The sequence below is a fragment of the Prionailurus bengalensis genome, chromosome F2 (assembly GCF_016509475.1).
Source record: "Prionailurus bengalensis isolate Pbe53 chromosome F2, Fcat_Pben_1.1_paternal_pri, whole genome shotgun sequence".
In the NCBI taxonomy this organism is placed as follows: Eukaryota; Metazoa; Chordata; class Mammalia; order Carnivora; family Felidae; genus Prionailurus; species Prionailurus bengalensis.
In genome coordinates this window covers 53,475,877-53,500,272 of record NC_057353.1, presented here as the reverse complement: position 1 = coordinate 53,500,272, position 24,396 = coordinate 53,475,877, and the positions used below count along the sequence as shown (strand labels likewise).

The following is a 24,396-nucleotide window of genomic DNA, read 5'->3' as shown; positions in this document are numbered from 1 at the left end:
CATAATCTAATTAGCATTAGGTTGGTTCATGAGCAGTTCAGAGAGACAGTAGCATGACCTAAAATAGTATAACTAGAATGAAGACTATGACTTTAAATATTTTTAATGTTTATTTATTTTTGAGAGAGAGAGAGGGGAGAGAGAGAGAGAGAGAGAGAATGAGAATGAGCAGGGGAGGGGCAGAGAGAGAGGGAGACACAGAATCCGAAGCAGGTTTCAGGTTCTGAGCTGTCATCACAGAGCCCTACACGGGGCTTGAACTCACAAACCGCGAGATCATGACCTGAGCCAAAGTCGGAGGTTTAACCGACTGAGACATCCAGGTGTCCCAAAATGAATCCTACGGCTTTAAATCAAAGGTTGAGGAAATAGGACACATGCAGTATATTAATGAGGAAGCATGCAGCCTGAGAGCTGCTGGCACCATTTGGAATGACCAGAAAGAATCTCCTGAGGCTGGAGCTGAGATTTTTGGGGTTGTTTATTGCATAGCATTACGCCAACAAAAACCTAAGCAATACACCATAAAGGGTAATAGATCAGGTTCCAGATAACTGAGGTATATCCTCCTGACTTACCCTTATATTAGAATATTACCAGCAAAATGTAAGATAAGCTGTACCAAGACAGGATGATACACTTTTTTTTGGGGGGGGGAGAAATCTTTTAATTTTATTTTTTTTTAATTTACATCCAAATTAGTTAGCATATAGTGCAACAATGATTTCAGGAGTAGATTCCTTAATGCCCCTTACCCATTGAGCCCATCCCCCCTCCCACCACCCTTCCAGTAACCCTCTGTTTGTTCTCCATATTTAAGTCTCTTATGTTTTGTCTCCCTCCCTGTTTTTATATTATTTTTCTTCCCTTCCCTTATGTTCATCTGTTTTGTCTCTTTAACTCCTCATATGAGTGAAGTCATATGATTTTTGTCTTTCTCTGACTAATTTCGCTTAGCGTAATACCCTCCAGTTCCATCCAGATAGTTGCAAATGGCAAGATTTCATTCTTTTTGATTGCCAAGTAATACTCCATTGAGTATATATATATACCACATCTTCTTTATCCTTAGGATGATAACATTTTTAATGCTAGAAGAAACAAGTTCTCTTCCTGCCAAGGTTACTGAGCTAGGAGAATTTGAACCTGATACTAGTGGCCACCTTCCCCCCGACACAAAGAGGAGCTTGTTGCAGGATGGAGCTAATCAGAAACAAAGTGATGAAAGGCAGGTAGAGTTAGAGAAAGAGAACAAAAAAGCAGAAAGGCAGAAGGAAAAGCACAAGTGCAAGAGAAAGGAACAAGTGAGCAAAGAAAACAGAGAAAGAAATGAATTAGAGGAATCAGTTTTGTATAGCTAAAAATTGTAACTTTTGCACACATAGGTTACATTGATCCTATGGCTGGCATTTTTCAAATATGAAATACAGATATAGAAATTATGAGTTTACTTATTCAGCAGTTAGTCAGTGCCAAACACTGTTAAATGTTCTCATTAAAAATCTATAAGTCATTTGTAACCCTAGGAGATTGTTACAGTGAAAAATCTTAACATGTAAAAAAAATAAAATGTGATGTGTAAAAGCCATCATATAAAGAAAGATAGTAAAGGCTTTGGGAATAGGAAAGAGAGATCAACTCTGTAGATAAATGGTGGTGGGTAAGTATATAGAAAAATAGTTCATATAAGATGTAGCTAAAAACTAAAGGATACATTGCAATTACTTAGTAAATAAATTAGGAATGAAGCTAAGTAGAAAGCTTGCATTGGTATCAGAGACTTTAACATTCATGTATGCTATTAATACACCTCACTGATTTTCTTCAATGTTTTCTTTCTCATTAAAGCTTTAAATTTTGGGGCACCTGGGTGGCTCAGTCGGTAAGCGTCTGACTTCAGTTCAGGTCATGATCTCACGGTCTGTGAGTTCAAGCCCTGCATCAGGCTCTGTGCTGACAGCTCAGAGCCTGGAGCCTGCTTTGGATTCTGTGTCTCCCTCTCTCTCTGCTCCTCCCCAACTCACACTCTGTCTCTCTCTCTCAAAAATAAATAAACATTAAAAAAAAATAAAGCTTTAAATTTTGCTAAACATTCAAGGTTGACCTGTGTGGGTGTGTGATATTAGGAAGCTTCAGCCAGAGATTACACCACCAACTCTATGGAATGACTCAGTCAGCAGCTGAATGACTCCTGCTCCTTGTTCCTTTTCCAAATACTTCCTCATTATGTCTAAAATATTTCATTCCCTTTTGTCACCTTGCATGAAATCAATCTAATTAGAGATTCATTTGAATAAGCAAGTTCATTTTTCTTTTTAAAAAAATTTTTAAAAAAATTTTTTTTGAGGGGCGCCTGGATGGCGCAGTCGGTTGAGCGTCCGACTTCAGCCAGGTCACGATCTCGCAGTCCGTGAGTTCGAGCCCCGCGTCAGGCTCTGGGCTGATGGCTCAGAGCCTGGAGCCTGTTTCCGATTCTGTGTCTCCCTCTCTCTCTGCCCCTCCCCGGTTCATGCTCTGTCTCTCTCTGTCCCAAAAATAAAATAAAATGTTGAAAAAAAAATTTAAAAAAAAAAAAATTTTTTTTGAGACAGAGACAGAGTGGGAGAGGGGCAGAGAGAAAGGGAGACAGAGAATCTGAAGCAGGCTCCAGACTCTGAACTGTCAGCACAGAGCCCAATATGGGATTTGAACTCATGAACTGTGAGATCATGACCTGAGCTGAAGTCGGATGCTTAACTGACTGAGCCACCCAGGCGCCCCAACAAGTTCATTTTCCAAAATGAAAAGATAAGGGTGTTGGGGTTGAGGGGAGGGGTTATAGTCATTTATGCCTTAGTATAGTTTAAACACTTTGCTTCTGTCTAGTCAGGTCTTACGGTGTACAAGAGACAAATCCAGTGCAGGTGGCAGTGTTGTGAAATGGTCAGCACTCTGAATTTTCTTACAGTCAAAAAGATCTGGTTTGAATCTTGTCTCTACCACTTTACTAGCTTTATGAGCTTGAGAAAATTATTTAATTTTCAAGGTGTCTCAGTTGTCTCCCCGATACATGAGAGAAATGTGTTGATCTACTATTGTTATATAATGTACACATATTGACTGGCACATCCAGAGCCTGGTTAAGCAATGAATAAATGGTAGCTATTAATACTAGGATGGAGAAAAAGAGGTACTTTTATAGCAAAAGCAATAAAATCCTGGATGAATGTAGGAAAAAAAGGCATACTTTGTGTTTTCAGTACTTTTGCCTAAGATAGCAACATGATGAACGGTGGTAGAGTTGAGGTGCAAATGTATGATCATGTGTCCAGTGTTCTTTATGATAAAAAGATCACATACAGTGAATTAATATTGCATCAATATCTGATCTCTTCCAACGATTCTTTCTGGATTTTTGTTTTAACTAACTGTAACTTTTTTCTTATGACTAGTCCTTACAGAGGTAGATAACATGAGTGCTTAAGGGAAATGAGAGTGTCTTAAACAAAGGTGAATGTTTCAAAGTTCTAGGTCACTTTGCAAAGCCATATCCTATTTTTTTTAATTCAAGTATAATTAAGTACAGTGTCATATTAGTTTCAAGTATCGGTATCCAATATGCTGATTCAATTCTATACATTGCTCAGTACTCACCCCTATAAGTGTCCTCTCAATTCCCTTCACGTATTTCACCCATTCACTCACCCACCAGTTTGTTCTCTATATTTCAGTTTGGTTTTTGTTTGTTTGTTTGTTTTGTTTTGTTTCTCTTTTTTTCTTTGTTCCTTTGTTTTATTTTTTCTTAAATTCCACTTATGAATGAGATTATATGGTATTCGCCTGTCTCTTAGCGTTATATCCTCTAGACCTATCCATGTGGTTTCAAATGACAAGATTTCATTCTTTTATGGCTTAATAATATTCCATTGCATGTATATATACCACATCCTTTTTATTCATTCATTTATCAATGAACACTTAGATTGCTTCCATATTTTGGCAATCCAATTTTGGCAATGCTGCAATAAACATAGGGGTGTGTGTATATTTTTGAATTAGTGTTTTGTGTATTCTTTGGGTAAATTCCCAGGAGTGGAATTATTGGGTCATATGGTAGTTCCATTTTTAATTTTTTGAGGAACCTCCATACTGTTTTCCACAGTGGCTACCTCAGTTTGCATTCCCACCAACAGTTCACGAAATTCCTTTTTCTCCCATATCCTTGCCAACACTTGTTATTTCTTTTGTTTTTGATTTTAGTCATTCTAACAGGTGTGAGGTGATATCTCATTGTGGTTTTTATTTGCATTTCCCTGATGATGTTGAGCATCTTTTCCTGTGTCTTTTGACAGTCTGTATGTCTTCTTTGGGAAAATGTCTGTTCAGATCCTCTGAGTATTTTTTAATTGGATTGTTTGCCTTTTTGGTATAGAGTTGTAGATGTTGTTTATATATTTTGGCTACTAACCCTTTACTAGATATGTCATTTGTAATATCTTCTCTCCCATTCAGTAGGTTGTCTATTTGTCTTATTAATAGTTTCCTTTGTTGTGCAAAAGCTTTTTATTTTGGTGTAATCCTAATAGTTCAATTTTGCTTTTGTTTCCTTTGGCAAAGGAGACATAGCTATAAAAATGTTTCTGTAGTTCATGTCAAAATGATTGCTGCCTATGTTTTCTTCCAGGAATTTTATGGTTTCAAGTCTCACATTAATGTCTTTAATCCATTTTGAGTTTATTTTTGTGGATGGTGTAAGAAAGTGGTTTAGTTTCATTCTTTTACATGTAGCCGTCCAGTTTTCCCTACACCATTTGTAGAAGAGACTGCATATATCTGCCTCCTTTGTCAAAGATTAATTTAGCATAAAAGTGTGGGTTTATTTCTGGGCTCTCTATTCTGTTCCATAGACAATATGTGTCTATTTCTGTGCCAGTACTATAATGTTTTGATTACTACAGCTTTGTAGTATATCTCTAACAAACATAGATGCAAAAATCCTCAACAAAATATTAGCAAACGGTATCCAACAATGCATTAAAAAATATTTCACCGTGATCAAGTGGGATTTATTCCAGGGATGAAAGAGTGGTTCAATATTCACAAAATAATTAATATGATACATCATACTAACAAGAGAAAGGATAAATACCATATGATCGTTGCAATAGACAGAGAAAAAGCATCTGACAAAGTACAACATCCATTCATAATAAACACTTTCAACAAAGTAGGTTTATAGAGAACATACTTCAACATAATAAGGGCCATAAATGAAAACCCACGGCTAACATCAAACCAATGGTGAAAAACTGAGAGCTTTTCCTCTAAGATCAGGAACAAGAAAAGGATGTCCACTGTTATCACTTATATTCAACATAGTACTGGAAGTTTTAAGCACAGCAGTTGGAAAAGAAAAAGAAATAAAAGGCATCCAAACTGTTAAGGAAAAAGTAAAACTTTCACTCTTTGCAGATGACATGATACTATATATAGAAACCCTACAGGCTCCAACAAAATATCAGAACTATTAAGTGAATTGAGCAGATTTACAGGATACAAAATCAAAACACAGAAATCTGTTGCATTTCTATACACTAATAATGAAATAGCAGAAGGAAAAATTAAGAAAACATTCCCATTTACACCAAAAAGAATAAAATACCTAGGAATAAATTTAACCAAGGAGGTGAAAGACCTATACTCTGAAAGTCACGAAACACTGATGAAAGAATTTGAAGATGACACACAAAAAAAGGAAAGATATTCAATGTTCATGATCGAAAGAACCAATACTGTTAAAATGTCCATACTACCCAAAGCAATGTATACATTTAATGCAATTCCTATCAAAATACCAATAGTGTTTTTCACAGACTAGAACAAACAGTCATAAAATTTGTATGGAACACCAAGAGACCCCAAATAGTTAAAGCAATCTTGAAAAAAGAAGAGCAAAACTGGAGGCATTACCAGATCCTATTTTGAAAGCACTTTATGGCTTACACTTAAAAAATTCCCCTTTTAGATACAGGTATGCTGTTTTGAAGGGATACATGCACCCCCATGTTTATAGCAGCACTATCAACAATAGCCAAAGTATGGGAAGAGTCCAAAGGTCCATCAATGAATGAATGGAAAAAGAAGATGTGGTTGGTATACATATACAATGGAGTATTACTTGGCAATCAAAAAGAATGAAATCTTGCCATTTGCAACTACGTGGATGGAACTAGAGGATATTATGCTAAGCAAAATCAGTGTCAGAGAAAGACAAATATCATATGACTTCACTCATATGAGGACCTTAAGATACAAAACAGATGAACATAAGGGAAGGGAAGAAAAATAATATAAAAACAGGGAAGGGACAAAACATAAGAGACTCTTAAATATGGAGAACAAGCAGAGGATTACTGGAGGGGTTGTGGGAGGGGGGATGGGATAAATGAGTAAGGGGCATTGAGGAATCTACTCCTGAAATCATTGTTGCACTATATGCTAACTAACTTGGATATAAATTTAAAAAATAAATAAATAAAAATTTCCCTTAAAAAAATTTTTTTTTCAACGTTTATTTATTTTTTGGGACAGAGAGAGACAGAGCATGGACGGGGGAGGGGCAGAGAGAGAGGGAGACACAGAATCAGAAACAGGCTCCAGGCTCTGAGCCATCAGCCCAGAGCCCGATGCGGGGCTCGAACTCACGGACCGCGAGATCGTGACCTGGCTGAAGTCGGACGCTTAACCGACTGCGCCACCCAGGCGCCCCAAAAATTTCCCTTTTAAAATACATGCATATTGAGTACAAACTGAGCCAGAGGTGTTTTTTGTTTAGGTTGTTTGTTTGTTTGTTTGTTTTTGCTTGTTATCAACATGTTAACATTCCCCAGCTGTCCATTTCAGAAGGATGATGGGGCCTATCCATGTTGTAAGTATGTTTGACTCTTCCACAGGCAGCCCACTGTGCTAAGAGACAAAATAGGGATGTTCTCCAGATTCCTTCACACTGGTTAGACCAAACTCAAACCCACACTCTTGAAGAGTGATAGAGTTAAATTGCATTTTGATTTGGGTTTTCCCCCCAAAATCTGGCTAATGTAGTTAATTGACAGAAACAACTATATTTTCTAATCAGATATATAACTACCAAACCTCAAGGCAATCTTTCTCTTGCCAGTAGCAAAGTAATTACCATATTAACAGCATTCACTCAACATCACCACTGAGGATTTCTCCCATAAAGCCTGCTGGAGAAAAGTGCCAGGCCACAAGGCAGTTTAATACAACCACTTCTGCCTTCACTCTGACTTTGTATAAGTGTTAATGGCCATGCTATCTGGTCTATTCCACCTATGAAAGGCATGGGTTTGTTTATTTCTGCTTTTCAGTTTCAGTGTATAATAGTATACCATGGTGCAATTGTTTATGGGACTAGTGACTCCACAGTTTTAAAGCTTATACTTCTCTTTTGAATACAAAATATTCAAATATTATTTTGTGCATCTGACAGCGTTGGCCTCTGCCCTGACACCATATGGAATTATTTTTGGCTCCCCAGGCTCCATCTTGCCCTCAGACGTTGCTTATACTGAGCTGCTGGGAACCCAGTCCACTGTTCCTCAACTCTTTTCATGAGTCTAACCCCTCCCTGTTCACCATCCAGGTACCAGTTCAGTTAAGCCTTCCCTAATATCTCAATTCTGAGTTAAATGGCATGCAGATGTGTACCCTCCTCACGTTACATTTCAACTGCTTCTTTACTTAGTGGAATTCCCCAATAGACTGCGTTTTCTGAAATCAGAGACACTGTTTTGTTTATAAGAATGCCTTTGGCAGCTGGAAGGAATACTGCTGCTTTTCAGTAAATATTTGTTGTAGCACATTTCATTTTTTTTTATCATAGTTATGCGTTTCTTTCTGTGCTATGGTAAGCATTTGCTCCCTTCACCAATTAACTTTGGTTAACTTTGATGGCTGTGTGGTTTGCTTTAACAAATGGGATGTGAGCATATATGACATACAGCATATCTTGGCAGAAGCTTTAGAAGCACTAGCATGGTTTGACACTCCTCCTCTTCTTTCTGCCTTCCACAGTCAGAAAACCATCTTTCAAATAGTGTCTACTCCAAAATTCAACCAGGTAAATATGAAGATCTCATTGGCTTTGTTAAGGAATTCATGAATCAGACAGCATCCCATGTAGAATGTAGAGGGGAGTTGTACAAAATGGAAGGTGTTTATAGGAAAGAGAATAAGGAAATGAAATTATTAGCAAAAGAAAAGGAGTGTTTCAGGCAAGGTCAGGAGCAGAAGGTCTTATTGTGCAGATTATCTCATTTTCCTTTGGAGGATGGAGAGGAACCATGTGGCCATTTACTTCATTGGGGCTGATCAGAAAATTCCAAACTGACAGGTTAAAACTACATCTCCAGGGGAGATTGAAACTGCAATTAGATTAAGGATTAAACCCCTGTTTGGAGACTCAGCCTAAATGATACCATTTTGGATCTGTGGCTTTCTTTTTAATATCTCAGAGTTTATTCAAAGAGAGAAGATGTGCCTTTCATGAAGATGGTGCAGAAGGTAAAGAAGGAAGCCCCTGCCCCTCCCAAAGCCAAAGCCAAAGCAAAGGCTTTGAAGGCCAAGAAAGCAGTGCTGAGAGGCATCCACAGTCATTAAAAAAAAAAAAAGATAATCTGCACATCATCTACATTCTGACAGTCCAAGACACTGCATCTCCGAAGGCGACCCAAATATCCTCAAAAGAGTGCCCCCAGTAGAAACAAGTTTGACCACTATGCCATCATCAAGTTTCCCCCCACTACTGAGTCAGCCATGGAAAAAATGGAAGACAGCAACACTCTTGTGTTCATTGTGGATGTCAAGGCCAACAAACACCAGATCAAATAGGCTGTGAAGATCTATGACATTGATGTGGCCAAGGTCAACACTCTGATCAGGTCAGATGTAGAAAAGAAAGCATATGTTTGACTGGTTCCTGACTATGATGCTTTGGATGTTGCCAACAAAATTGGGATCATCTAAACTGAGTCCAGTTGGCTACATTTGAATATAAATTGTTTCATCATTAAACAACAACAACAACAATAAAACAACAAAGAGAGAAGATGCATAAAACAAGCTGAGCCCAAAAGAGTCCAGTAGAGCTCAGTAATGTGTGTGACAAATGACAGTTATAAATTGCTGAGATTTAGAGATTGCTTGTCACTACAATAAAAGTTGATTAGCAAAGAAATTGATACCTAGAAGCAAGGGCACTATGGTAACAACAATAAAATAAAATATGTAGTATTTGTACCATGCCTGCTATGGGAGCCCTAATGTTAAAGGAGGCTGGAAAAATAACCTATACTAGGCACAGGTGAAAATTTTCGTAAAACCATCACCTTAGATAACTTGAAAGGTAGAAAATATACCTATAAATTTGTGACTTTGGCAAAGACTTTTCAAGACAAAATTTTGTTGGCGCAAAATTGCTTATCAGTCATTATAAGCAAGAGATGAGCTGAGAAAATAATTGACCTTTTTCCAAGTAAGAATGGAAGAGAAAAGGAGCACCCAGAAATCCAGAGACAGAGTTGAAAGGTGCAACTGTTTCTCTTCTCCAGCCAGTAAACTATTTGCAAATTAAGACAAAACCTCAGTGCAAAGACCAAGTCAAGGACCTGAAAAGTTGTTTTTTAGTTGTGTGTGCATGTTCTTACATGGAATAATTTGAATTATTTTTAGTGAATTGAAAGCATATTAGAAATTTAGCAACTTGAGCAAATTTTTGATATGAAAATACAATAGTAATACGTAGGCAATTTTAAGGATGATTTCAAAGAAACTTTAAAGTGGATAAATGGAAGAAAAGCAATTTGTATTATCTATTCTCTTTTAGAAGTACATTATAAAGATTAGAAGATATGAGCAGTCATGCAAAATTAATATTACAACGTGCCTATAAATTTTTTTTGTCATCCTTCATAATATGAAGAGCCACTATTTTTATTCTATTAAGTAAAAGTACACCCAATTAAAACTACTACTACTACTACTACTCCTAGTCAAACTTGAGTGCAAAGACCAAATCAAGACTGTTGTCACCGTACTATTTGTTAAGACCTCTGATTCTTTTAAAGTGATCCCCAGTAAGTCATTTCACTTACACAAAATGGCTCAGGATAAAGAGACCATAGATTTGGCCCAATGGAAGTCTAAAGAGTTCAAATTATCTGTAATTAAGCCTAAAGGAATATTTTCTAATTTTGGATCTTGCTATTGGCAAGAGGCATTAATAGTAAACAAAGATATAAAGAAACCAACAGGGGTGCCTGGGCGGCTCAGTCAAATTAAGCTCTTGATTTCAGCTCAGGTGATCTTACAGTCATGAAATCAAGCTCACGTGGGGCTCTGTGCTGGCCATAGAGCCTGCTGACATTCTCCCTCTCCCTTTGCCCCTCTCCTGCTCTCTCTCTCTCTCTCTCTCTCAAAAACATAAAGAAAGAAAAAGTAAAAAAAAAAGAAACAAACTATTTTTTAAAGAGTTGTAGTGCCCAAACTGCCACCAGCCTGAATTAAAAGGAGTTGTGATTGTTTGAACAATAGAACTATTCTCAAGCCCTCAGCTTTCTATTGACAGGTTGAGGAAGCTATTCACTAGTCAAGGGGGCAGTTTTTCCTGATGAGGATACTGGAAAAGGAAGGACCTCCTAGAACATGAAGTCAAGAGTCACAAAGGACAATAGACTATGAACCTACCTCCAGGAAACAAAATTGATTAAGTTTTCTACACTAACTCAGCTTAGTGGACCTTATGATAGTTCCTCATTGGAATTTCAGAATTGCTATGAATCAGTGATTGCTGGTTCTACCCTTTTCCCCTTATAAATAAGAGTATTTATATGGGTTCCACATTTTATGATGGATGTGTAGGGTGCAAATAACAGACCTTTTAGTTTATAGGACTTTGACTCAAGAGAAGCTATATTTGAGCATGATATACATTTTAAGAGCTCGGGTTTCAAACTGGATGTTTTGATTGGATAAGACCTTAGAGTAGTGTTAGAATGGGGTGACTATCTTTGTTTCCAGGAAGGGAGTGAACATTTGTGAACAATGGCAGGCTGTATCAGATTGCATTATTTCACAGATATTCATTCCTCCATACCCTTGCCATGCTTTGTGAACACAGTCTACTTTCCTGCCCACTGACTTTAGCCTAGATCATATTACTTTCTTTGGCTAAAAGATATCTCAGTAGAAGTTTTAAATGTGCTTGCATATTTTGTATGGCTTGGTACCCAGTCTCCTGATTTTTTCCTTCCAAAATGAGAGTAGCATGTCCCAGGTACAGGCTTACTCTTTCAGTCTGACCTCTGGAATGAGAATATATGTTTCATGGAGACCAGGAGTTTTGAGAAAAAAGAACTATTGACCAAGAATCCCATACCCTTGAAAATATGCTTCAGAAATGAAGGGGAAATCAAGGGGCACTTGAGTGGTTTAGTTGGTTAAGTGTCCAAATTCAGCTCAGGTCACAATCCCACGGTTTATGAGTTCAAGCCTCAGGTCAGGCTCTGTGCTGACAGCTCAGAGCCTGGAGCCTGCTTTGGATTCTGTGTCTCCCTCTCTTTCTGCCCCTCCCCCATTCACACTGTCTCTCTCTGTCTCAAGAAAATAAACATTTAAAAAAAAATTTAAAAATCTTCATACGTGTGAAATAAGTCATAAACTCATGATAACGTGATTTTTGTACTAAAAACATTGATTCAGGAAATCAATTCTTTGGACACACAGAGGCTGGGTTAAATAAGGAAGCTTAGTCCTCATTCGGTCAAGGCCCTCACTTCATCCCTTCACAGTGCACGGGCTCAGCACTTGCCCACACAAAGCCTCTGTCTGGAACTCGCCTGCATGTACTCGGCCCTTGGCCCTTGTCTGCAGCATGACGAGGTGACTGGCACGGAGGAAAAGATCAATGCTCTCGTGAAATCAGCTGGTATAAATGTGTAATCTTTCTGGAGGGCCGTGTTTGCTAAGGCCCTGGTGAATGATAACATTGGGAGCCTCCTCTGCAAGGAAAGTCCTGGCGGACCCACTGCAGCACAGCAGCTGGTGCTGGACCAGCTGTCCCAGGTCCTGCCCCCTCTACCACTGTTGTCCCTGCTGTGAAGAAGGAGGTAGAAGCAAAGAATGAAGAATCCGGGGAATCTGATGGTGACACAGGTTTTGGTCTTTCTGACTAAACCTCTTCTGAACCTGTTCAGTATAAAGCTGAACTCTTAAAAAAAAAAAAAAAAAAAAAAAAAAAGGAGGTCTGCAGGGGGCTCTTTACAATTTCATAGGGGAGTTAGACTTAAAAAGTGTTTGATCTTGGGCGCCTGGGTGGCTCAGTCGGTTGAGCTTGAGCGGCCGACTTTGGCTCAGGTCATGATCTCGCGGTCCGTGAGTTCAAGCCCCGTGTCAGGCTCTGTGCTTACACCTCAGAGCCTGGAGCCTGTTTCAGATTCTGCGTCTCCCTCTCTCTGACCCTCCCCCATTCATGCTCTGTCTCTCTCTGTCTCAAAAATAAATAAACATTAAAAAAAAATTTTTTTTTTAAAGTGTTTGATCTTACCAGTGGGCGAGATTCGTTTAGGCGAGTTCTCAGAGCAACAACAAAGATGCGCCTGTGGGAAGCAGTCAAGGGAGTACAGAAGTATCTTAAGGAGACTGCATTACTAAGAGGCTCTGTACTATAGGAAATACAAGTTACAAGCCATATTTTTACTTGAAAGCCTCTACATGCTTCACAGACAATAATGTTGCAAATGAAGACTATGACGGCACAAGTAAGATGAACGTAGGCAGGTCTGTCAGTATCACAAGGGCCTCTAGCTTGTTTGGCATCTTTTGCCAGCTCATTGGGTATTACAACCAAGACAGAAGCATTGCTAAGACATAAAGACTTATGCTGACTTGAAAAGTATAAGTAAGTTCTGGTTGAGAAGTACCCATCTGTGAGATCCCCACTGTATTAATGAAAATAACAAAACAGCATTCATGAATATACATCATTCATGTCTTCCGTGAGCTGTTCCCACATGGAATTGGAGAAAGTCTTTGTTGTACTTGAATAGGTAATGAGGGCATACCTGCCAGTATTTGGTTTTGTAGAGAGCATAGTCAAGAGATTCCCTATGCCAGTTGATTTCAACTTTTTTGATTATAGTCTGCACTAAGAACTACATCTTAGATTGCAATCTATACACACATTGGTAACTATGTCTCTATTGATATGTTAAGTATACAAATTGTTACAAAACAATCCATAAATTGTGTTTATCTGGCTAAGAGTAGATTGTGTTTACTGTTTACTGTAACTGTGGTGTGAGAAGCTATAATTTTCCTTATTGTCATTGCTTTTGTCTCCCCCTTAGTCTTTGGTTTTCATAGAGACTCTGTAAATAGCATCTGAGGCTTATAGTTCTTTTAGCTTCAATCCCCTGATACTATACAGGAGCCCTACTGACGTGGTTCAAGGTGTAGGGTGAGGGAAAGTATTCTGTAGGCCTGTGAGTAGGTCTCAGTCTTTAAATGACCCTAAGCTGGGTATTTCCCTTCCCTCAGGCCAGTTAGGCTTTCCTAAAACCCCAGTTGGTTACACTCTGGTAAAATAGTTTCCCTTGAGGGTAGACCTTCCTAAAAACATATTTTAAGATGGTTACTTTAACCCATCCCCTGCCAGAAGCACTAGCAGATTTGTCTCCCATCTTCACAGTGAGAACATGATAGGAGCCCTGGAGGTAAAAATAGAAGTGGGAGAAGCCCATTAAAACTGGGCCCCGCTGGGGACTCTCTGAGGGGAGAAAAGATGAGAAAAAAAAAAAAAAAGACCACAAGCAACAAATATTAGAAAGGACCAGAGAACACCACTGGAAACTCCAACTCTACAAGAAACATAATGGCAATAAACTCATATCTTTCAGTACTCACTCTAAATGTCAATGGACTAAATGCTCCAATCAAAAGACAGGGTAACAAAATGGATAAGAAAACAAGATCCATCTATATGCTGTTGACAAAAAACCCACCTTAGACCTAAAAACACCTTCAGATTGAAAGTAAGGGGATGTTGACCATCATGCTAATGGTCGACAAAAGAAAGCTGGAGTAGCCATACTTAGATATCTAGACTTTAAAATAAAGACTGTAACAAGAGATGAAAAGGGCATTATATCATAATTAAGGGGTCTACCCACCAAGAAGACCTAACAATTATAAACATTTATGCTCCAAATGTGATAGCACCCAAATATATGAATCAATTAATCACAAACATAAACAAAGTCATTGCTAATAATACCATAATAGTAAGTGACTTCAACACCTCATTTACAACAATGGACAGATCATATAAACAGAAAATCAATAAGGAAACAAGACTTTGAATGACACACTGGACCAGAAGGACATAACAGATATATTCAGAATATTTCATGCTAAAGCAGTGGAATATACATTCTTCTCCAGTGCACATGGAATGTTCTCCAGAATAGATCACATGCTGGGGCAAAAATCAGCCTTCAACAAGTACAAAAAGATTGAGATCGTACCGTGCATATTTTCAGACCACAACACCTTGAAACTCGAAATCAACCACAGGAAAAAATTTGGAAAGGTAACAAATACTTGGAGACTAAAGAACATTGTACATAAGAATTAATGGGCTGACTAAGAAGTTAAAGAAGAAATTAAAAAGTACATGGAAACCAATGAAAATGATAACACCACAACCCAAAACCTCTGGGATGCAGCAAAGGCGGTCATAAGAGGAAAGTATATAGCAATCCAGGCCTTCCTAAAGAAGGAAGAAAGATCTCAGATACACAACCTAACTTTACACCTTAAAGAGCTTGGAAAAGAACAGCAAATAAAACCCCAAACCTTCCCCCAGAAGATGGGAAATAATAAAGATTAGAGCAGAAATCAATGATATTGAAACCAAAAAAGACAAAAACAAAACAAAAACACCCCCCCAAAAACAAAACAAAACAAAACAAAACAGTAGAACAGATCAGTGAAACCAGAAGCTTGTTCTTTCAAATAATTAACAAAATTGATAAACACTTAGCCAGTTTGATCAAAAGAAAAGGAAAGGACCCAAATAAATAAAATCAAGAATGAAAAAGGAGAGATCACAACCAACACACCAGAAATACAAACAATAATAAGACAATAGTATGAGCAATTTTGTGCCAATAAAATGGGCAATCTGGAAGAAATCGACAAATTCCTAGAAACATATAAACTACCAAAACTGAAACAGGAAGAAATAGAAAATTTGAACAGACCCAAAACCAGTAAGGAAATTGAATTAGTAATCAAAAATCTGCCAAAAAACAAGAGTCCAGGGCCAGATGGCTTTCCAGGGGAATTCTACCAAACATTTAAGGAAGAGTTAACACCTATTCTCTTGAAACTGTTCCAAAAATAGAAATGGAAGGAAAACTTCCAAAATCTTTCTATGAAGCCAGCATTACCTTGATTCCAAAACCAGACAGAGACCACACTAAAAAGGAGAACTATAGACCAATTTCCCTGATGAACATGGATGCAAAATCCTCAACAAGATTTTAGCCAACTGGATTCAACAATACATTAAAAAAATTATTCACCACGACCAAGTGGGATTTACACCTGGGATGCAAGGCTGGTCCAATATATGAAAAACAATCAGTGTAATTCATCACATCAATAAAAGAAAGGACAAGAATCACACGATCTTCTCAATAGATGCAGAGGAACCATTTGACAAAATACAGCACCCTTTCTTGATAAAAACCCTCAAGTAAGTAGAGATAGAAGGATCATACCTCGATATCATAAAAGCCATATATGAAAGACCCAATGCTAATATCATCCTCAATGAGGGAAAACTGAGAGCTTTCCCCATAAGGTCAGGAACAAGACAGGAATGTCCACTCTTGCCACTGTTATTCAACATAGTATTGGAAGTCTTAGCCTCAGCAGTCAGACAACACAGAGAAATAAAAGGCATCCAAATCGGCCAAGAGGTCATCAAACTTTCACTCTTTGCAGATGACATGACACTCTATATGGAAAACCCAAAAGATTCCACCAAAAAACTGCTAGAACTGATTCATGAATTCAGCAAAGTTGCAGGATATAAAATCAATGCACAGAAATCGGTTGCATTCCTATATACCAATGATGAAGCAACAGAAAGAGAAATCAAGGAATCGATCCCATTTACAAATGCACCAAAACCATAAAATACCTAGGAATAAATTTAACCAAAGAGGTGAAAAATCTATACACTGCAAACTATAGAAAGCTTATGAAAGAAATTGAAGAAGACATAAAAAAATGGAAAAATATTCCATGTTCCTGGATTGGAAGAAAAATATTGTTAAAGTGTCAATATTACCCAAAGCAATCTACATTTTTGATACAATACCTATCAAAATAACACCAGCATTCTTCAGAGAGCTAGAATAAACAATCCTAAAATTTGTATGGAACCAGAAAAGACCCCAAATAGCCAAAGCAATCTTGAAAAATCAGGAGATATCACAATCCCAGACTTCAAGCTGTATTACAAAGCTGTAATCATCAAGACAGTATGGGACTAGCATAAGAACAGACACTCAGATCGGTGGAACAGAATAGAGAACCCAGAAATGGACCCACAAACATATGGCCAACTAATCTTTCACAAAGCAGGAAAGAATATCCAATGGAATAATGGCAGTCTTTTCAGCAAGTAGTGCTGGGAAAACTGGGCAGCGACATGCAGAAAAATGAACCTGGACCACTTTCTTACACCATACACAAAAATAAACTCAAAATGGATAAAGGGCCTAAATGTAAGGCAGGAAGCCATCAAAATCCTTAAGGAAAAAGCAAGCAAAAACCTCTTTGATCTTGGCCACAACAACTTCTTACTCAACACATCTCCGGAGACAAGGGAAACAAAAGCAAAAATGAACTATTGTGACCTCCTCAAAATAAAAACCTTCTGCACAGTGAAGGAAACAATTAGCAAAACTAAAAGGCAACCAACAGAATGGGAGAAGATATTTGCAAACGACATATCAGATAAAAGGTTAGTATCCAAAATCTATAAAGAACTTGTCAAACTTAACACCCCAAAAACAAATAATCCAGTGGAGAAATGGGCAAAAGACACGAATAAACACTTCTCCAAAGAAGACATCCAGATGGCCAACTGACACATGAAAAAATGCTCAACATCACTCAGCATCAGGGACAGACAAATCAAAACCACAATGAGATACCACCTTACACCTGTCAGAATGGCTAACATTAACAACTCAGGCAACAACAGATGTTGGCAAGGATACAGAAAAAGAGGATCTCTTTTGCACTCTTGGTGAGAATGCAAACTGGTGCAACCACTCTGGAAAACAGTATGGAGGTTCCTCAAAAAATTAAAAATAGAACTACCTTACAACCCAGCAGTTGCACTACTAGGCATTTATCCAAGGGGTACAGGTATACTGTTTCAAAGGGGCACATGCACCCCAATGTTTATAGCAGCACTATCAACAATAGCCAAAGTATGGAAAGAGCCCAAATGTCCATCGATGGATGAATGGATAAAGAAGATGTGGTATATGTATACAATGTCGTATTACTCTGCAATCAAAAAGAATGAAATCTTGCCATTTGCAACTATGTGGATGGAACTAGAGGGTATTATGCTAAGCGAAATTAGTCAGAGAAAGACAAATATCATGACTTCACTCATATGAGGACTTTAAGATATAAAACAGAAGGGAAGCAAAAAATAATATAAAAACAGGGAGAGGGACAAAAACATGAGACTCTTAAATATGGAGAACAAACAGAAGGTTACTGGAGGGGTTGTGGGAGGGAGGATGGGCTAAATGGGCAAGGGGCATTAAGGAATCTACTCCTGAAATCATTGTTGCACTATACACTAACTAACTTGGATGTAAATTAAAAAAATAAATTAAATTAAAATTAAAAAAAAAAAAAACCTGGGCTCCCTTGGAGGTTTTAACTCTTAAGCTAGTCTGCATTGAGACTCTTAGTAATTCATCAGTTACATTTCAAAGTGTTCCTACAGAAACCACTTCTGTTGCTGACTACTCCTGGGCTTCTATTCCCGGTAAACTGCAAATCTCTGTAGCTTCCTGTGAGTCTCTATTTTGGGGGGCAGCAATTTGTCCATTGACCTCAGTCCTCTGATGTCTCTAAAAATTCATGACCTCAGTTTCAGCTTTTTTCTTGTGGAGTTAGGAGTGACAACTTCCAAGCACTTTCAATACTTTATTATGTGCAATTTGATTCTTTTTTAAAAATTCCTCATTACAACCCACCAAACTGGGTTACTTTGGTGATTATATGGGTATTAAAAGGAAACGCAATTGGATTATTCTATAACCTGAAAGTGAGGAGCCTATGACTCCAGAAGCAATAAAAATGATGAATTTGATTAGATAAATAATAAAAATGTAAATATAAACCCAGCTAAATAAAAAACCAAATGACTGGCTTGGAAAAAGTATATGTTATACACAAATGGTTCTTCTCTCTATATGAAAGCTTCTAAAACTAAAGAAAAAAGACAACACTGTAGAAAAATAGGCTAGAAATACAAACAGAATTCTTAGGAAAAGGAAATGCAAATGGCTGTTAAACATAAAAATTTCCAACTACATTCATAACAATAGAAGTGCAATTTAAAACTTCACTGAGTTATTCTTTCTTTTTTAATTTTTTTAATGTTTATTTATTTAGTTTTTAGAGAGAGAGGGAAAACACAAGTGGGGGAGCGGCAGAGAGAGAAAGAGAGAGAGAGAGAGAGAGAGAGAGAGAATCCCAAGCAGGCTCCACACTGTCAGCACAAAGCTGGATGCACTGCTAAGCTCACCAACCGTGATATCATGACCTGAGCTGAAATCAGAGTTAGATGCTTAACCAACTGAGCCACCCAGGTGCCTTATCAAATGGGAAAAATCCAAAAGTTTGCAAAGTATTCTGTTAACAAGGCTGTGAAGAAATAGGTACCTTAATACACTGTTACGGAAATACAAAATGTTGTACCTCCTATAGAGAAGGGGATTTTTCAATATATAACAAATTACATGAGTACTTACCTCTTCAATTTAGCACTTCCACTTCTAGAATCTACAAAGATACATTGGAAAAAAATACAAAAATACAGGTTCACAAGGAACTCGTTGAAATACTATTTGTAATAACAAAGACTGTAAACAACCCAAATGTTTATTAATGGAGAATGGGTTAGCTAAAACCACGCTGTATCAATACAATTGAATACTTCGCAGCTGTAGAAAAGAATGGGTAATATCTGTAAATATTACTATGCTATTATTGCAAAAAGATTTTTTAAGTTTAAAAAGGAGTGTTTATGCTATGCTATCATTTCTCTATGAAAATGGGAAGTGATATTTCCTTATATTAAAAATAAGGTAAGGGGCACCTGGTGGTTCAGTCGTTTGACTGTCTGACTCTTGATCTCAGCTGACGTCATGATCCCAAGGTCATGGGATCAGCCATACATCAGGCTCTGCACTGAGTATGAAGCTTGCCTAAGATTCTCTTTCTCCCTCTGCCCCTCTACCCAGCTCCCATGGTCATTCACTCTCTCTCTCTCAAAGAAATAATAAATAAATAAATAAATAAATAAATAAACCAAATGCTGGCAAAGACATGGAACAACAGAAACTCTCATTCATTGCTAGTGGGAATGTAAAAAACATTCGAAGATAGTTTGTTAGTTTCGTATAAAGCTAAGCAATGCTCTTTACTCATATGATCCATGAATCATGCTCCTTGCCATTTCCTCAAATAATTTGGAAACTTATGTCCACACAAAAACCTGTATGCAAATATTTATATCATCTTTATTCATGATTGTCAAGTCTTGGAAGAAATCAAGTTGTCTTTCAGTAAGTGCAATGGTCTGAATGTGCCCTCCTGCCGCTGAATTTATATGCTGAAACCTAACAACCAAGGTAGTGGTGTTAGAAAGTGAAGTTATTAGGTCATGAGGATATAGGCTTCATGAATGGCACCTTACAAAAGAGGCCAGAGAAACTTTGCCCCTTCTACCATGTGAGGTTACGCTGAGAAGTCAGCAATCTGCAACCCACAAAAGGGTCTTCACCAGAACCCAAACATGCTGGCATCCAGTTTTGGACTTCAAGCCTCCAGAACTCTGAGAAATAAATTGATATTGTTTATAAGCCACCCAGTCTGTGGTATTTTGTTATAACAGCCTAAATGGAAATGAGCTATCAAGCAAGCCATAGAAAGACATGGAGGAAACTTAAATGCATATTTTAAAATATGTATTTATTTATTTATTTATTTATTCATTCATTCATTCATTTATTTATTTATTTAGAGTGGGGAGGGACAGACAGAGAGGGAGAGGAGAGAATCCCAAGCAAGCTCCACACTGTCAGTGCAAAGCCTGACACGGGCCTCAAACTCACAAACTGTAAGATCAGGACCTGAGCTGAAATCAAGAGTTGGACACTCAGCTGACTGAGCCGCTCAGGCACCACTTAAATGCATATTATTAAGTGAAAGAAGCTAATCTGAAAACACTACATACAGTATGATTCCAAGTATATGATATTCTAGAAAAAGAAGAATTATGGAGACAGTAAAAGGATCAGTGGTTGGCAGCAATTAGGAAGGAAGGAGGGAAGAATAGGTGGAGCACACAGCATTTTCAGGGCTGTGATACCACTCTGTGTAATGTTATAAAGGGGATATATATCATTAAACATTTTTCAAAACCCATAGAACATCCCAATAGTGGACTCAAATATAAACTAGGGACTTTGGGTGACAGTAATGTGTCAATGTAGGTTCATTGATTGTGATAAATGTACCACTCTGGTACAGGATTTTGATAGTAGGAGACACTGTGTATGTGGGGGCATGAGATATATAGGGAATCTTTGTACCTTGTGCTCAATTTTGCTGTGAATCTAAAACTGCTCTAAAGTAATGTCTATTAATATTTTTTAGTAACAAACTATAGAAATGATCCCTGAAAATATAATCTTGTTATTATATATTTTTAAATAAATAAAACAAACCAGAAAAATTGTTACCCACAAAAGAAGTATACCATTTCCCACTGAAAGGAACCAGTGCTCCTTGGACAGGTGGCTGATTCCAGTTCTGAAACAGGAAATGTACTGATGAGTTTTGAACATTTTGTCAGCCAGAAAGCAAGGAAATTATCAAAAACTACTGGGGTAGTGTCAGAGAGACTGAGATATCAACTTGACCTATTGACTTGGACATCTGAGCATCCATAAGGGTATTAGCTACAATGGATTGTCACAAATCCAATATATTTAAGTTTATAAGTTCAAAATGATGCTTGAAAAAAACTTCATTGATCACCATTCTCTTGAAAATGGAATATACATCAGAGTAAGGAAATAATTGATGTTAAGAAGTTTTACTTTATTAAAATCTTCCAGCTAATAAACAATGAATAAATGATGAAGTCATCACTATTTTACAATCCCTAATAAATTAGTAGCTATAAGCAATAATTGTCAATGGCTGCTAACAGCACTGAGAGTGAGACAAATAGACATTGTGTACATCCTCAGAGAGGTATACCTATGAAGAACACTTGAAGAAGAAATCAAGCCCAAATCTGTCAATGCCTCTACATCTAACTGCCAATTAGTAGGAAATCAAGGAGATGGAGGAACATGCTAAATGCACCATGGGAATGAATGTATGCAAAACAAGGAGAGTAGGGACTCTGCAGGAAAAACCAACTGATGTTTTTCTTCAACATCCATACCAAAGAGAAAGAAAAAAGGGGAGAGAGGACAGGAAAGGGAAAAAAACAGCAGGGGAGAGAGACAGGAGGAAGAAAAATTGCAAATAAAAAAAATTACAGTAAAGAAACCTACATATTAAAAAAAAGACAACAATGAACTACAATGTATGAACTTCATTTGGATCCTAATTTAAACAATAAACTATAAAAAAATTCTTTTGGGGGACCTGGGTGGCTCCATCAGCTGAGCATCCAAATCTTGATTTTAGTTCAGGTCATGATCCCAGGGTTGTAAGATTGAGCCCCTCATCAGGTTCTGCACTGTGCGTGGAGCCTGCCTAAGATTTTCTGTCTCTCTCTCTCTCTCTCTCTCTCTTCCTCTGCCCTTCTCCCCACTCACGTGCTCCCTCTCTAAAAGTAAATAAATAAATAAATAGATAGATAGATAAATAAAACTTGTGAGGAAATTTTAAATATTTCAACATTTCAGTATTTCATTAGTATTTATGATATTAAAAATATCACTTGCTGAGATAATGATATTATGGTTATAGTTGAAGAAAAGTATGTATATATACATATATTCATACATAAATACAAATATACACACACAATGAAATATTCACAAGTGAAATTATATGATATCTGGAATTTGCTTCTAAATGTTTTAGAGGTGGAGAGGCAAAAAGTGTAGATATATTGAGGAAACAATATCGATAACTTGATAACTGCTGAATTATTGAACTTGATGTATTCTCTCTTGTTTGGCCCACAGGATTTTAATTTCTGTGGTGACTAAGTACCAACACAGAGAGGCTAGTGCCATCAAAAGAAAATTTTTATTACTTAAACTTTTCAAGAAGAAACAGCAGTCCATGCAACACAGGGGAAGCATCAGGGTGGTCCAGAAAACAGGAGCAAGAGGAGTTTATTAGGGTTTCCATGGGAAAGGTAAGGCAGAACAGCATAAACAGTTTAGGTTTGGCCAATTTAAATAATTCTGGCAGGGGTGCCTGAGTGGCTCAGTCAGTTGGGCAACTGACTTCGGCTCAGGTCATGGTCTCACAGCTTGTGGGCTCGAGCACCACGTGGGCTCTGTGCTGACGGCTGGGAGACTGGAACCTGCTTCAGATTCTGTGTCTCCCCCTCTCTCTGCCCCTCCTATGCTCATGCTCTGTCTCTCTCTGTCTCTCAATAATAAATAAACGTTAAAAAAAATTTTTAATAAATAATTCTGACAGGCTTTGGACTTTTGATACATGTCCCTGGGATAATTTGGGGCAGGAGAAATTTTGGCTTGGTGTGTAAAAGTTTGATAAGGAGGTGGTTGGCTTGTATATGAGAGGCCTACGTGCAAGTAAATTGGTTACTACCTCTAGGAATTAGCTAGCTCTGGGAGGGCAATCTCCAGAACATCAAAAACACAGAAAAGAAAATATAGTTAATATAATTGTCCCCATGATAAATAGATGTCAATAGACAAATATAGAATCTAAGAAAACACATAATAGAGTACATTGAACTGTTTTCTCTATTATTACATATGTTTGAAAGTTTTCATATGTTCTTTTAGAAAACTAGAAAGAACATTAGTGTGAATCAGTTGTTTTTCCAAAGAGAGCAAGAGAGCTACAACGATATCACCCATTCCACATGCTCTTCTGCAATGTGGGCTTGCTACTTTCTCTCCTATTAGGAGGTAGACTCTATTTCCTCTACCAATGAATTTGGGCTAGCCTTAGTACTTATCATGCTTAATGGGAGATACAATGTTTTGACTTCTGAGGCTAGTCCTTAAAAGTTTTACGTCTATCTTTGCTTCTTATAATTCACCTTCTGGGGAGTCAGCCACTGTGCTGTGAGGAAGCCCAAGCAGCCACATGGAGAGATCTATGTGGAGAAAAACCAAGATCTCCAAAAACAGCCCCATCTGAGCCCTTCATCAGGAACCAGAAATAACTGTCAGACACATGAGTGACCATTTTAGACCTCGAGCTATTCCAGGCCCCCCCACTGACACCATGATTCCTGACAGAGAAGAAACTTCAACCAGTGCCTGCTTGAATTCCTGGCCCACAGAATCATGAACAAATAAACTGTCTTTGTTTTAAGCAATTAAACTTGAGATAATGCATTACATAATAATGAGTAACTGATACAAGAGTATAAGAATATCTTACAGAGATCATTACTTCCTTAAGAAGAGAAAATAAAGAATATTTATAATATAGATGCAATCTTCAAGCAAATAAATGAAACTAAAGAAGAATTTAATCTAAACACCAAAAAACTTGATTTTATGATCTATGGTCTTTGAAAATAATGCCTACAGTAATGCAAGACCAATGGTTAATAGGTGGTTCAGAGCTGGAAATACCTCCACAGTCTTAGAACAGTGAGGTCTATTTAGCTGGAGTAAATAGTAAAGCAAGGAACTAGATGGGGGAAGGTCAATAGATACATTAACCTGAACAGTCTCAGTAATGGTTCAGACTTTCTTCAAGAGGTAACAAGAGATTGGCTGAACATTCTTAGCAGGGCAGTGACATGATCAAATCAGTATTTTGACAAAAGTG

The 24,396-nt window shown here is 37.6% G+C and overlaps 1 long non-coding RNA gene and 2 pseudogenes across 1 annotated transcript in view; all 3 read left to right on the top strand.

Moving 5' to 3' along the window:
* The window catches only part of LOC122495719, a 112,194-nt gene extending 104,045 nt beyond the window's left edge, over nt 1–8,149 (top strand). The window contains exon 5 of the long non-coding RNA XR_006300546.1: nt 8,074–8,149. This is a non-coding gene — a long non-coding RNA (uncharacterized LOC122495719). The remainder of the gene's footprint in view (nt 1–8,073) is intronic.
* Nucleotides 8,150–8,544: 395 nt separating this feature from the next.
* On the top strand, nt 8,545–9,063 carry LOC122495718 (annotated as a pseudogene).
* A 236-nt stretch (nt 9,064–9,299) lies between these two features.
* Nucleotides 9,300–12,230, top strand: LOC122495992 (annotated as a pseudogene).
* The last annotated feature ends 12,166 nt before the right edge of the window (nt 12,231–24,396 follow it).